Source organism: Bemisia tabaci, chromosome 2 (genome assembly GCF_918797505.1).
Source record: "Bemisia tabaci chromosome 2, PGI_BMITA_v3".
In the NCBI taxonomy this organism is placed as follows: domain Eukaryota; kingdom Metazoa; phylum Arthropoda; class Insecta; order Hemiptera; family Aleyrodidae; genus Bemisia; species Bemisia tabaci.
In genome coordinates, this window is record NC_092794.1 from 13,880,932 (window position 1) to 13,897,461 (window position 16,530).

Below are 16,530 nucleotides of genomic sequence, written 5' to 3' on the forward strand. Positions count from 1 at the left end.
AAAATTATCGTATTCTTTTTGCAAATCTTTAAGTTTAAACCATGAAAAAACGATTCCGTGAATAGCGCGGCCGACCTTTGTTGTAATCAAGGTGAGAAACAATGGCACACTACATAATCCGACGGTAAAAAATTAAGTTGCCCTAGTAGCAATGACTTTTTAAAACATTTTTCAAAAATTATTTTAAAAAAAACTGTTAAAATGTTAGTATTAGGAACCCCTTTTTGGCTATTTTTTAAGCAAAATGTTCGTGAAGTAAAATCAAAGTAAATCAAAGGAAGAAAGTGTTAAAACAACTTTGAAAATGTCACTGTAGTTTTTTAACATTTTTTCAAACATTCTCAGTGTAGAAAAATTACAGTTGATATTTTAAAAGTCTTTCTCAGCAATTTTATACTGCAATGCCGCTCGTAAATTTTACTTTAAAAAATACCCAAAAAGAATTTCCTATTTAATACGAATATTTTATCGGTTTTTTAAGAGTCGTCTCTTTGAAATTTAAGAGTTTTCAAAAGTTTGTTTTGCAAGTAGTCGCCATTTGAGCATCGTATTTTATCCTGCAAAAAACCGGCTCGGATAACGGAAATAAAACTAGCTTTTCAAGTCGCACTAATTTAAATACAAAGGATGAAGGGCTTTTATCGCTAAATTTGGCAACCCTGCGTGACAGTCGGAATCGATCCCGCGATTTTTCGAATTAACGGAACTTGGAGACGTGCGAAGATGTGGATCGCACCTCTGTTGGCCACCGCAAATGCGAAATTCTACCGATAGTGATTTGTGCGAGTGTTCGACCTCCGTCCCCCAGTCCCCCGCGCCTCTTGCCCCTCCTCCCCATGCCCGCCATCTTGATGCCCCGATTCTTTCAACCGTAGGCCTAATTTTACGCCGGAATGGAGAATTTGCAGGTGTCTGAAATTTTTCTTGATTAAAATGAAACTGCTCAAAAAACTGAGCACACGGAGAAAAAAAAACTCGTGCGTGGGACCCGAAGTTTAGGTCATATGGATCTCTGAAGTTTTCAGATTGAGCATCTGAACACTTTAGGTCTAGCTGCCGAGGTTCGGATCACACATCTGAAACTTCAGTTCTTACATCTAAAGTACTTCGGTTCTCACAACCGAAGTAATTCGGTTCTCACATTCGAAGTACTTCGGTTCTCACATCTGAAGTACTTCAGATGTAAGAACTGAAGTTTCAGATGTATGATCCGAACTTCGGCAGCTAGACCTCCTAAAGTGTTCAGATGCTCAATCTGAAAACTTCAGAGATCCATATGACCTAAACTTCGGGTCCCACGCACGAGTTTTTTTTTTTTTCTCCGTGCACGAGGATATACTTGGTTGCTAAATTGAATAAGTTCTGGAGGAAATATGACAAAATAACCTAATCTGCTAAGATACTTCTGGTTAAATGGTAAATGCCGCCAGTTGACGTCATAAGGCGGCACATTTTCTCACTTTAAAATCTATTTTTCTCCCATTGCACAATTCGCACTGGAAAAAAAAACACATTGGATCTAGAGTCCAGACTCTTAAAAACATCGACAAGAAAAACTACTCTTGATTCAATCGGATATTCGCTTAGATCAAGAACCAAGCCTCTTAATTTGAGCTGATTGCCTTTTGATTCTAGCAAAAATCTGATTGGATCAAGAGTATTTTTTCTTGTCAATGTTTTCAAGAGTCTGGACTCTAGATCCAATGTGTTTTTTTTCCAGTGCGGAAGAAAATTATGAAATATACTGGAAAATTAGCTTTCTAACCACTTACAGATGATGCAATAAAATTTTTGCGTGCAAATTTTCCATTTTTAAGTTCTGCTCGGAGAAAATATTATTTAAAAGACACCGTACTGTCCATATCTGACAGCTCCCCTCCTTATAAATACAATGCAGTTCCCGAAACAATTCTGAGAGAGCACTACCCCATTGGTAAAAAATAACACGGTATACAACAGTTGGCGTGTAACTTTAAACGAGAGCGTCCGACCTGCCAAATCTGTCGTTTTCATTGTTAAAAAATGATAATGTCTAGTTTTCACCGATTTTTCTTTTTATTTTCACGTGTCCACACGCCAACAATCAAGCAAATTGAAGTTAATCGGGCCTCAGCCGCGAAATTGCAATATTGATTCTATCTTACTTTTCTACCGCTGCGTTTAAGTCTCCAGACTGATGCCTATAATGGAAAGGGATGTATTCCTAGAACTTTTTGGCTTTGATCAAGCCCGTTCGACTCTATTATTCATTCATTAGTTTACATTTAAAATATCCTCCCTATGCACATTTTAATCCCTTTCGCCTCTCCCTTCACCCCCACCACTAAACGAGCGGTTGCCTTTCGGCACCTGCTGTTTTAGGGAATGAGCTCTAAGCCTGATCTTACAATTAATTTTCAAATGTCTCTCCCCAAAAACACGATTTAGAGAAAAGCTAGTAAAACTGTGTTCAAAACAGTAGATTCCTGGTCTCCGGCGAAAATAATCTAGTTGCTGATCGTCGTAATAAATTAATAAACGAAAATAATTCCCATTCTTATTTACGGAACTTAACTAACGAGCAAGCTCCTTCTTTCCCACCCGTGTCTGGTTCTCTTTAGCAGAAATGTGTCCGCACTGCTTTGAATACAGTTGTACTAGTTTTTCTCTGAATCATGTTTTTGGGGAGACATTTGAAAAACTAATCGTAAGATCAGTCTCAGAGCTCATTCCCTGATACCTACAGCAGATGCCGAAAGGCAACCGCAAGTTTATAGTGGTTGAGGTGAGGGGAGGGATCAGAAAGGGTGTATAGGGAGGATATTTTATATGTAAACTAAGGAATGAATAATGAAGTCGAACTGGCATGATCAAGTTCAGAAAAATCTAGGAAAACATCCCACCACATTAATAGGCATTGGTCTAGAGACTTAAACGCAGCGGTAGAAAAGTTAGATAGAATTTTCAAGCATTTTCACATTACTTGTCCGGTTTGACGGTAAATAAGTGCGAAAAAAAAACTCTTCAACTTCCTGAAAATGTATATGTATCTGTAGAAGTCAATTAGTCAAATCAGGCATTTTATCAAATGCCTAGGCCGGTAGTCACATTTTGACAATTTACGGAATTCTGTAAATTTATGGCGAGGAGTTCACGGGTTTTCAATATTTTGGGAAGGATAAATCTCCAAATCCGCGAACTCTCCTCGTTCCTTCCTTTCAATATGCCTTAAGTACATTTAATTATGAAAATTTTATGTTTTATGACGTACTGAAAATGTCATGAGAAATGTGCCTTCAGGATCTTAAAATCGTTTAAAGTACTATTGTGTGCTGCATATTTTTACAGTGAATTCTTTCTTACAGGAGCAGCGAATCGTTTTGTCTAAAATTAGGGTAAAAAATCAAGCTTTCAATCGAGGCAAGAATATTTGACTATTTGCCTAGGCATTTGACAAAATGCCTGATTTGACTATTTGCCTTCGATACATCCATTACCACTCGACCTCCCCAGAAGGGCGACTTACATGCAGACGTAAACAGTACTTATTGATGCGGTTTTTTCTCGTTGACATGAAAATGGTGGTGGCTTACGCTTCTGTTGACGACGTCAGTCTCTTTATTCTATGACAGAATAAACTTCGGTTCCTTCCTGTGCCTGTGTAGACATTTTCTGGTGCCGTCATTTTCTACATCATCGAATTTGTGTAATCCATGCAAATTCCCGAGAGAAATCCGAAAAGAGATCACTCTTTTCTAGATTTTCCTGCTACATCTACACTATCCATGAATCATCACGAATGATAAATTCAGGCGTTTGGTTGTGACTTTAAAGTAATTTCCTTAATACTAGTTTGGCCTAAGCTATTCTAGATAGGCCTAAAACCTGGTCCGTCTGCTAAAATATGTAACACCTCCAATTTTTCTCACGGTTCACGCACTGTTTTCTCGTTGAAAGTGTTGTCATTACACATCGGCGCGCGGGTCGTAAACGGTTGGCATTCAGTTTTGGAGGTTGAGTTGGCCATTAGCGTTCCCATAACTCACACCGCTGCTCCAAGTCAAAAAGACGTTCCACGCGGGTGACGACGGTTGTGTGGCCTAATTCGACGCCGACAGACGACTTGATCCTCTATTTTAGAGATGTAGAACGCAACCTTTGCACCTCGACGGCTCAGACGCCAAATACCAAATCCGGTCCCGAACGCTAACCGATGATGACAGTAATTAAAGTCGCGGCAAGTTCAACTGCCATTTGCCGCCATGTTTTGCTCGTCATACACAGCGCTAAGCTGCATTTTTAAGCCAGAGGCAAAGACATGAAGACGGAGCGCTGAAAGCCAAAAATGAAGCTTCTTTTCAACCACCTCTACTATTGGCTAGAGGATCGGCGGCGAAATCGGGACAAGTTTGAAATTCAAATGTAGGGCGGGAACTAAATAAAATTGCGGAAACAAAGTATTCTAGGTTGATTTTTGCCCAAAAAAATTTTTTTTTTGATTGAACCTCAAACATCCATAGCTTAAAACATTTCTAATTAGATGTTTTTTGCAGTGGAATAATAGATCCACATTCATCTTTGATTTTCAATTGTTCAGAGGAAAAAGAAAGAAAAGAAAAAAATGGGAAAAATGTAATATAGATAAGTAAATAGTTAAATACATTTTCATGATAATTCTTGAGAAGTCCGATACTTTTTTATACTTCATCAAGCTCATAAGCGCTTTTAAATTGCAGGATTTAACAAGCTGAAATTGCTGCAACTCCGCCAGGGAATCAGAACTTTCCCAGGATAAGACGTCTAAGACAGCAGCACCAAAAAACTAACAATTCGGTGCGTTCCAGTGAGCCTATACCTAACAGCAGTTGACTACTTTGTACGCATCGTAGGTGAAAAGTAAATAAAATCCAGCATAAACCGTCCACTTCTATCCCGAGCGATACAGTTTTAATTGCTTTATGACCCAACTAACCGCAATTACGCAGCCCGCTTTCTTCCTTTAACGTTTGGGCCCATAAACTTATTATAATGCATAAATTCTCGAGAGTGTGTGAGTGCGTGTTTGTTCTTGGTGTTAGACGCGTATTTATTCGGTTCATAATCTTTTTATTTGATCGCTCTCCCCTCCTCACTGCACTATCACTATTACCACCGCTGCTCTACCGTGCTAAGGAAAAACGCCATATGAACCTTCAGGCGTTGCCAAATTTCCTTTGTTAAAACAAGAATTTTCTGGTAAACCCGTGAATATTTTCCCTCCAATTTTTCAGACGATGTTGTACGCAATTTAATCTAAAATATCTGAAAATTTCAAGGAAAAATATGCATGAATGTTGTCAAAAATACATGTTTCATCAAGAGAAATTTGGCAGCTCTTGAATGTTCATACGGTGTTCTTCCTTAATGCGGCAGTGCTCCTTCGTTACAATTTTTTTGTGCGTTTGCTTTTCTCCTCTTGTTGTTTTACGGTCCATCTTTTATAAGCGGTGTTGCTTCAAGTCAAAAATTGCCCTTAATTAGAGCTCTCTATTTTCTTACTTCCCTCTGGCTCTTTGCTCTGCCCCTTGCGGTCTGACTCACGTGCTTTTAAATCGCACGAGGATCTTTGCCATGTCATGGAAAAAAGTCGTATGAGCATTCGAGTGTTGCCAACTTTCCCTCCGTGAATCTTATGTATTTGTGATCTGAATATTTTGTGACGTATGGATCAAGGATTAGTATCTTTAGGGATTTTCTCTCTAAAAAGTTGAATGTTATTGAAAATGAGTACATCAAAAATCGGTTGATAAATTATGTGTATAGATTTTTTTTAAAAATTTTTTTTCAGATTACCCAGGTAATGAGTTCAAAGGAAATACTTCGAAAAATGCAAAAAAAGCAATTCATAAACCAAGGCACAAAAAAATCAGTTTGAACTTTCTTTCCACCTTTCTTCCAGGTGGAAAGAAAGTTCAAACTGACTTTTTTGTGACTTGATTTATGAATTGCTCTTTCTGGAGTTTGAAATTTCTTTCCGCACCTGGAAAGAAAGGCGGAAGGAAAGTTCAAACTGACTTTTTTATGCTTAAAAATTGGAATTTGGGAACGAATGTATAACAGAATCTGCATTAAGACTAGTTTTACTTGAAATAGGTGATATCTCAATTTTTACAAAAGTTGAATTTGTACGCCTTGTCTTCCAAGCCTCTCAATTGACCCACCCTCTCAATTTTGGTGACTTATGTAACATTCTCCCCGATGAAAAAGTTGGGTTTTTCGCGCTGAAAAAAAAATTCGGTCATGCGTGAATAGATCGTTCGGTGTTCTACAGCATCCCAAATATTCGGTTTGTCAAACTGAACTTTCGGTTCGTGTAACCGAGCGTTCGGCATGTGTGACCAAACTTAGTTCGGTAGTTCACTTTACCGCACAAGTTCGGTTACACGAACCGAAAGTTCGGTTGGAAAAACCAAAAATTCAGTTTGACGAACCGAATCAGTTGGGATGATATGCAACACCGAACTTTGGTACATACGATCGAACACTGAAAAAAAAATGATAGATTTTACCATATTCTGACACAGTGATACAAGTATGGTAATAAACACCAGACTCTACGGTACAGCATGCACCATATTGTGATAAGTATCACCAGATTTCTGGTGAATTACTACCATAATTCTGGTTATTTCCACTAAATAGTATAAGTGTGTAAAAATTCTAGTAGACTTATAGTAGATGTTACCTTACTTTTTTTTCAGTGAACTTGTTTTTTCAGCACGGGTTGAAAAATATGCAAAAGAAATAAGAGAAATGTGAAAATTTAAGATGCGCACCCCTCGGCCTCGGCCGAGCAGAATCCTTGGCCCTTTGCAAAGGCACAAATTCGATAATGATCCGACTGCGACGGGAATTTATAGCTTAATCTCAGCAGCAGAACTAACGGGAATCCGGGACGTTTCCATTGCCGACTCCGGAATTCATCGCGAGCCATTTCGAGCGGCGCAGAAAATACGAGCACAATTGCGAGGTTTTTTCGCCGGGCATATAATTACTTGTCTCTTAACTCTTCCGCGGGAGTTGATTGGATCGAGCGCGAAAATCCCGACCAACCAGGAACCGAGGCAGAACCGCCGGCTTCCCGTTGGAGTTGCGCGATTTCCGCACAGCGCCCCGGAACCGCCGCCCATTGTACGTATAAACAACTCCTGTTCACAGTTAGTCCCAGTACGTGCCGTTCATAACCGATCCTTAGCGGTAACCCCCCCCCCCCCCTCTCCCCCCTCTCCCCCCTCTCCCCCCTCTCCCCCCTCTCCCCCCTCTCCCCCCCTTCGTCACTCACATACTACCGTGCTGAGAAAAAACGTCGTATGGACATTCCGACGTTGCCAGGTTACTCCTGATGAAATACTAGTCCATTTCAAATCCGCAGAAGGATGCATATATTTAGACCGCGTTAAGCAGAAAGGAACCGAGCCACATCAGCTATTGCCAAATTTAAGTGCCCTGGGAAAAAAAACACATTGGATCTAGAGTCCAGACTCTTGAAAACATTGACGAGAAAAAGGACTCTTGATTCAATCAGATTTAAGCTTAAATCAAAAGGAAATCAAGAGTATTTTTTCTTGTCGATGTTTTTAAGAGTCTGGACTCTAGATCCAATGTGTTTTTTTCCAGTGTGGGCAATTTAATTTTCTACATGAGAACGGTTGTGCGGATTTTTGTGCAAATTTCAGTGCATTTTCTGCATAGCAAGCAGCGATTTCCTTAAAATTTGAGGCGGAATCCGCACAAACATTCTCTTGTGAAAAATCAAATTTGGCAATAGCTGATGTGGCGTGGTTCCTTTCTGCTAAACACAGTCCATTATCATTGCTACACGGCTGATGGCATTGAACCGGGGGTAGCTGAAAATTATGAGGGAGGAAACAATTCATAACTCCTTTTCCAAATTTGTATTTTATCGGGAGGAATTTGGCAACGTTTGGTCGCGTATGCGATGTTCCTCCTTGGTGCGGCAGCGTAAACATTCAGTGCCAACCAATCGAAAAACCGAACGGAAAGACCCCATCTTCATCATCTCATAAGCTCCTAATTTTATGCAATCAACTTATCTCACGGCTCATGAGTTAATGATGGTTCGGCCGGAGAACTGCCGTGCCAAGGAAGAAAGTCTTATTAATATTCGAATGTTGCCAAATTTCTGCGGATAAAAGCCAAATTTTCTCGTGAACTGATGGATATTTTCATAAGATTTGTTCTCAGGATTTTATTCACAATTGAATCTAAAATCTCTGAAAATTTCGAAGGAATATATTCATAACCTTTCTCTAAAATAAATATCTTATCCAGGCGAACTGGCAACATTCAAATGCTCATACGGCATTCTTCCCAAGCACGGCCGAGTAGCATTCAACAGTCCAATTATATGTGTTCCCGTGGGTATTTGCCTCTGCGAGGAGTGTAATTACGGCCTTGGTACACTTATACGATAATTTCATTTAATATTTCTGCCGATGTAATCACTTTATTTAAATAAATTCAATGAGTGACTAATTTGAGTAATTTTTCATGCTTTCTAATTTTGTTTGAATTTCCTTCGTATTAGTTTCGAGCAGTTCAATCATCTCGGATGCGGTCAGTTGCTGCAGAATAATTGCCAGCGATTATTTTCATTACGATCGTCTCTTGTAAATCGGAACAGGTCCTCGATGCTTCAGTTATCGATGAGTTTGGTGTGGAAAGGTAGGATTTTGATAAAGGGACTTTGACCCACAACCGACTGGAAGAAGGGTCGCAAATTTACGCAGTTTTTGATTTACTAAATTTTAAAAGGAAAATTGATGAGCCAAAAAGCTTTATTCTCTTTTAAACGCACTGAAAAGAAAAGTTCGGTAATAGTCAGAGAGCCAGACGACTTTGAGTGACAAACTCGGGATACATGTTTTGACCCCCTAAATCGATAGCCTTGCATGCACTGAAACGGAAAATGTTTGTCTGCCGCCCTCTAGCCTGTGCCATCACCCTCATCTAGGCCCTCAAAGTGGTCCAAAAAACACCATCTGGTGACAAACTCCTGACGCTCGGCAGACAAGTCTATTATTAAAGATCATACCCAGGGTGACTAGAAAAACTTTGTCTGCCGCCTTCTAGCCTGTGCCATCACCCTCATCTAGGCCCTCAAAGTGGTCCAAAAAACACCATCTGGTGACAAACTCCTGACGCTCGGCAGACAAGTCTATTATTAAAGATCATACCCAGGGTGACTAGAAAAACTTTGTCTGCCGCCTTCTAGCCTGTGCCATCACCCTCATCTAGGCCCTCAAAGTGGTCCAAAAAACACCATCTGGTGACAAACTCCTGACGCCTAGTGTGGTTGCAGATGTACTCCTGTGAGCAGCTTGTGTAATAAAGTTTGAATGATACATCATTCTCTTCGTTTTTTCGTGTAGAATCCGATTTTCGATGTTGTCAAGTCCAAAAATGATGCTGGTGCCCCCAATTCAAGATGGCGCCCAAAATGGCCGCCCCGGGGGTCAAAATTCCAAAATTTGAGAATATTGTCGAGTTTGGTATCCATTTATATGTAATTTTGGTCGTAGAATTCATATCTGGTGTCAAAAAATAATTTCAACCCCTTAGGGTCCGTCAAATCCAAGATGGCGGCCAAAATTTCAACTTTAATGATAATTACCCAAGATGCACCTTTCACTGTCGAATGACGTGTCTTCATTTATGTTAATTAGGTCAGAAAACCTACAAGGGAGGTCTACAATGCCACTGCACCCTATGGAGGGCCAGGGTTCACCCCCTCCTACCCCCAATATGGCCGCCGCGGAGGGCATAAATAGTGACATTCTCTCAGAACGTCATAGTAGGTGTCCATTCCTATGTAATTTGAGGCGTAAATTCCAAATTTCAAGTCATAAATCGCAAATGTGAGACTTGCAATGGCTTATACCCTATATGGGGCCAGAGGAACCTCCTCAACCCCCTCTTCTTTCTAATATGGCTGCCATGGGGGGCATAAATAGTGAAATTCTCTCAGGACGTCATGTGAGGTGTCGATTCATAACATTGGGACCATATACGTTTTCAGATCCCAGAAATCGTCCAGAATTAAGAAAACACATAACTTCCAAGGGAAATTATGAACTTGATTTATCGACTTTTTTCACCCTGAAATGTCCGCTATTCCAATATTCGCCCACATAGGAACAGTGAAATTCTCTCAAAGCGGCATAGTAGGTGTCGATTTGTTTTTAATCTGAGGCGTGGATTTCGAATCACAAGTCAAAACATGTAAATATCCCATAGTGACGAAAATACTTATATATGGCAACCGCTTTGGCCTACATTTTGGACTAAAAATGCTGCTTGGGTTCATTTTTGTCGAAAGAGCTGGAAATGAATTGGTGATTTTAATGGTAATTGACAAATTTCAATTCCAAACCCCCTCAACCCCCTCTTCTTTCTAATATGGCTGCCATGGGGGGCATAAATAGTGAAATTCTCTCAGGACGTCATGTGAGGTGTCGATTCTTATGTAAGGAGAGGCTTATATTCCGAATTCCAAGTTGAAAATCGCAAATTAGAGGTCTGGAATGCCATTTCACCCTACGCGGGGCCAGGAGCAGCCCCCTACCCTCTTCAAAACGGTCGCCGGGGGGGGGCATAGTTGCAGTGAAATTCTCTCAAAGCGGCATGTGAGGTGTCGATTCTCATGTAAGTTGAGGCCATTTCACCCTACGCGGGGCCAGGAGCAGCCCCGTACCCTCTTCAAAACGGCCGCCGGGGGGACATAGTTGCAGTGAAATTCTCTCAAAGCGGCATGTGAGGTGTCGATTCTCATGTAAGTTGAGGCGTAGATTCCGAATTTTAAGTCAGAAATCGTCAATATCTCAAAGTGACAAAAACACTTAAGCATGGCAATCGCTCTGGCCTTCATCTTGGAATAAAGAATGCATCTTGGGTTGGGTTCAGTTATGTCGAAAGAGCTGGAAATGAATCGGATAATTTAATGGTGATTGACATATTTCACCGGTGTTCTTTTTCAAAGTACACAGAGGATTCATATTGGTTTCTGGTTCTTTCATTATTAGATAACTGGATAATAGATGGTTCTTTTTGTAATCGATTTTCTTCTAGCAGGAGCGTGCGTTTTGTTGCAGATAACGCAGGAAACTGTAGGTGTCGCTTCTACTAGGAGACGAAACCCTGCGCTACAAAAAGCACTCAATTATCCAGTTGTTTTAATTGCAATTAAACTGAGTGCGTTCATAAACAATAACATAGGAACTCTGAATGCAGATACATACTTCGTCGGCAAAAAAATTATATTTTTGTGGGAATTTTTAAAAATGAAAAAAACAGACGCCCATCTGAGTCCTTTGCGTACATAGAAAAAGAACACGCGTGAAATTTGTCAATTACCATTAAAATCACCAATTCATTTCCAGCTCTTTCGACAAAAATGAACCCAAGCAGCATTTTTAGTCCAAAATGTAGGCCAAAGCGGTTGCCATATATAAGTATTTTCGTCACTATGGGATATTTACATGTTTTGACTTGTGATTCGAAATCCACGCCTCAGATTAAAAACAAATCGACACCTACTATGCCGCTTTGAGAGAATTTCACTGTTCCTATGTGGGCGAATATTGGAATAGCGGACATTTCAGGGTGAAAAAAGTCGATAAATCAAGTTCATAATTTCCCTTGGAAGTTATGTGTTTTCTTAATTCTGGACGATTTCTGGGATCTGAAAACGTATATGGTCCCAATGTTATGAATCGACACCTCACATGACGTCCTGAGAGAATTTCACTATTTATGCCCCCCATGGCAGCCATATTAGAAAGAAGAGGGGGTTGAGGAGGTTCCTCTGGCCCCATATAGGGTATAAGCCATTGCAAGTCTCACATTTGCGATTTATGACTTGAAATTTGGAATTTACGCCTCAAATTACATAGGAATGGACACCTACTATGACGTTCTGAGAGAATGTCACTATTTATGCCCTCCGCGGCGGCCATATTGGGGGTAGGAGGGGGTGAACCCTGGCCCTCCATAGGGTGCAGTGGCATTGTAGACCTCCCTTGTAGGTTTTCTGACCTAATTAACATAAATGAAGACACGTCATTCGACAGTGAAAGGTGCATCTTGGGTAATTATCATTAAAGTTGAAATTTTGCAGCTCTTGGATTTGACGGACCCTAAGGGGTTGAAATTATTTTTTGACACCAGATATGAATTCTACGACCAAAATTACATATAAATGGATACCAAACTCGACAATATTCTCAAATTTTGGAATTTTGACCCCCGGGGCGGCCATTTTGGGCGCCATCTTGAATTGGGGGCACCAGCATCATTTTTGGACTTGACAACATCGAAAATCGGATTCTACACGAAAAAACGAAGAGAATGATGTATCATTCAAACTTTATTACACAAGCTGCTCACAGGAGTACATCTGCAACCACACTAGGCGTCAGGAGTTTGTCACCAGATGGTGTTTTTTGGACCACTTTGAGGGCCTAGATGAGGGTGATGGCACAGGCTAGAAGGCGGCAGACAAAGTTTTTCTAGTCACCCTGGGTATGATCTTTAATAATAGACTTGTCTGCCGAGCGTCAGGAGTTTGTCACCAGATGGTGTTTTTTGGACCACTTTGAGGGCCTAGATGAGGGTGATGGCACAGGCTAGAGGGCGGCAGACAAACATTTTCCGTTTCAGTGCATGCAAGGCTATCGATTTAGGGGGTCAAAACATGTATCCCGAGTTTGTCACTCAAAGTCGTCTGGCTCTCGGACTATAAATCCGAACTAGCTAGGACCATATGGAACCAGGTTTTGTTCGGTACACACAACCGAATTATTTGGTCTGTTCAACCGAATTGTTCGGTTTGTGCGACCGAATCATAATAAATTCTTACAGTTCGGTTCAGTGGACCGAACAGTTTGGCTGAGCAGACCGAATAATTCGGTCGTGTGTACCGAACAAAATCGTGGTTCCATATGATCCTAACTAGTTCGGATTTACCGAACTTTTTTTTTTTCAGTGCGTGCTTTTAAATACTTTTTTGGACTACTTATTGCGAGTTTTGACAATAGCGCCAGAAAAACCCGGAAATTCCATTTACCATTCTTTTTTTTTCAAGGTTTTACTCGCACACTTTCTGTTAAAAGTATGACGGTTATTCAATGGGCACTACCAATAACAAATTGTGTGTGCGCGCTTAAGGACATTCTACATTTTGAGGAACGTATCCCGAAGGCTAAAATTTCAACTCTTCAAGACGATTTAGCCTCGTTCCCAGCAAAACTGAGATAGGTAACAAAAACCTCTATTTTTGGGATGAAAGTTGGTTTTTTTGTGTGTTGAATTTGACCATGCAAGGCTCTCTAGTAGCTCCATCTGCTGGTAAAGTACATATTTTCACCAAAGATACAAACGTTTTACACACCAGCCCGTGACAATGGTAACATGAAAAAACTGGGGGGGGGGGGAGGGATGAGAAACAAAGCTAAAAATGCACCATAAAAACCGGGACGTATCGACTCAGAACTGACAATGAGCCATTTTTCAGTCGGAGAAAAACACCACAAAATATAGAAAAAAATTCGGAAAAACCTTACATCTACAAGGCAGATCCTGAGGTGGGTCTCGGGTTTTTTTCGAAAAATCGTTTATATTTTGTAGTGTTTTTTCCGACTGAAAATGGCTCAGTTCCAAGCCGAGTCGTCTCGGTTTGTATTGTGTACTTTTAGCCTTGTTTCCCGTTCCCCACTGTTTTTCACATTTTCACCGACATGTCGGACAGATAGGGCCTTAAACTCCAGAGCAAAATGATCAATTATTCTCGTTCCCTGATTGTAATTGTCGAAATAATAAAGTATGCGACAGATGCGCGAGATGTGAGATGTAATCTCCGATATGTGGGCTACCGGGAAGAGGTCATCAAATTAGTTTCTCACAACTTTTGTCCCGGGACATGAGCCGTGCCCCAGCCACAATAGATCGATTCGATACATCCAAGAGTGAGATTGTATCGATATCGATTGGTTCAATATGTAAACATAGCCTCAAAAGTCAATTTGGACATTCAAGGTGACGGGTTTTTTTGTGATCGAATTTTTATTCTTCCGAGTATCAAATGGCAATGAAAAGTGAAATCGTGAGGACTTTTCTCATTTTCAGCTTTTCCAAATTAAATCCTATTTTTTGTTTGAGGTTATGTTCTCTTACTTTGAACCAAACGATACATCGAACCACTATCGCATACGATCTATGCATTGGACGGATTGTAAGTAGCATTTGGCTCACGGCCAATTTCCTTTGACTTGCTTGAATTTTAAGGGGCTTCGAGCTAACGAGACTTTGCAATTTGTCGGTCATTTAATGGAGCGTTTCATTCCCGGTTTGATCCGAAAGACTAAGGCTCACTTGAGGCGGGTTACATCTCGAGCGAGTTCGACCGCTTTTCAAAGAAAAATCGAAGCCTCGTTTATAAACTAGTTCATTTATGAAATGTCCGCATATAAGGACCATCCCGACCAAACAGCTTACACCCATGTCGGCGTCGCTAAGATTGTGCAAATTTTCCTCTTTTTTTTTACAAGTATCCGAAGTCAACCACATTGCCTACTCTTTTCGAACTCTTCCGAACATCAGGTTCACACACTGTTTCTGGCGTGGAAATACCTGTGCGCATATATCACTGCTTCAAAAGATTCCCTCTTCCGCCTGAACCACACGACACACAAACAAAAAACCGTGCTATCAATTGCGCCGCACGCCGCGACAAGTGCGCCAAGTTATAATCAACATCTCCATACAACTATTCATACTCCGTGGATGTCCATGTTGCATATACAACCAATTGAAGGCGCACTGGGTTTACCACGCTTGCGCTTGATACAACTATTCGTACTCCGTGGATGTCCATGTTGCATACACAACCAATTGAAGGCGGACTGGGTTTACCACAGCTTGCGTTTGATACAACTATTCGTACTCCATGGATGTCCATGTTGCATACACAACCAATTGAAGGCGCACTGGCTTTACCACCGCTTGCGCTCACTCACAGTTGTAACGTGCATAGGCACGACACTAAAAACATCGTCTTGATGCAACTGTTTGTAATCTATGAATGTCCATGTTGCAGAATTCAAGTGACAACCTATGTTTTATCCAGTCTCCGTGCTTTTTGGAACCATTTGGAGTCAATTTTTTGCCCTTAAAGTCTCCGGGGGGTCAGATGCCCATAGACTCTCTGCGAAGGAACTCTAACACTGCCCTGGCCTTGATAGGCATCAGGACAGGGGCAAAGCTATCTGTTATGGATACATTTTGCAGATACGTCTCATCTGGACTACTCTTCGATTGGTGGGTGGTCCTGAACATCAGATATTATCGCAGCGAGGAGCCGATTCAATTTTGACGGGCCGCGGTCGGCAGAGCACTCTGGTGGCGTAAAACGTGCTTTTATCGGTTTTTTAGTGCTGCGCCGCATCACTCTTTGCGAAACTGATTCTGAGGTTGAAACTTACTTTGTACAAGAAAGCTATTGATTAGAGCCCGCATGAAAGCAGCCAGTGAGTGCGCTCAAAAGCAATAAATTACGAGTCTCTGACGGTGGAAATATGTTTGCTTGCTCACAATTGGGCGTAAATCAGCTGAAAGCATAAAGTTTCCGCTTTATGAGCTCGAGGCATTTTTAAATTTTTTCTCCCTCCCTTCAGAAAATCATCTCCAGGAAAATATTTTCGACCTTTATCAAAGAGTCTCCGACTTTACTCTTATGATGTGATGATATCGTCACCTTCCGGCCAAAATATCACAAGCGCCATGCGGGTTTAAAAATTTCCGCCACCATTTCATTTTTTCACGGAGAAATTTTTCAACAAGGCTGTCCGAAAATTTCACGAATATTTTTATGCTACTGTGTAAAAAAATAAAATGGTGGCAGAAATTTTGAACGTCGCATGGCGCTTGTGATACTTTGGCCGGATGACGATATCTTGTAAGTCAAAGTAAATATCACAAGTCCTGCACAGAAAAAAAGGCTTAGGATTTGATAGTTGCTTTTAATGTAATTCTAGTGCTGACTCCGAAAATGGCATTGATTTTTTCCCACGTATGCCGGCCAATTTCTCCGAAAATCGAGGATTCCTTAAAAAATGTGATCACCAGAGATACGGCAATCTGAGTGGACATATGGGTAAGATCGCACGAAAATCACGTTGAACATATGAGAAGTGTCTAAAATTCGCTCCGTGATGCACAATTTGTGTGGTCTGTATCGCGCATTCTCAAATTACCGCATCTCTAAGGGTAGGAATAGCCATTTAATCTAACCATGAATCCTGATACTGTAGGTGACGAACCTTCTGTACGAGCCTATAAGAGTGATTTTAGTACTGTTTTAGTATAGGTAATCGAATGTCATAGTAACCGAGCTTATGTTCATCATCAGGTACACGTTAGTTATATTTGAAGCAAAGTTCGGTTTGTGCAACCAAAAACTCAGGTTTACCAAAGACGTTGGTCCTGCTAGAGTACATA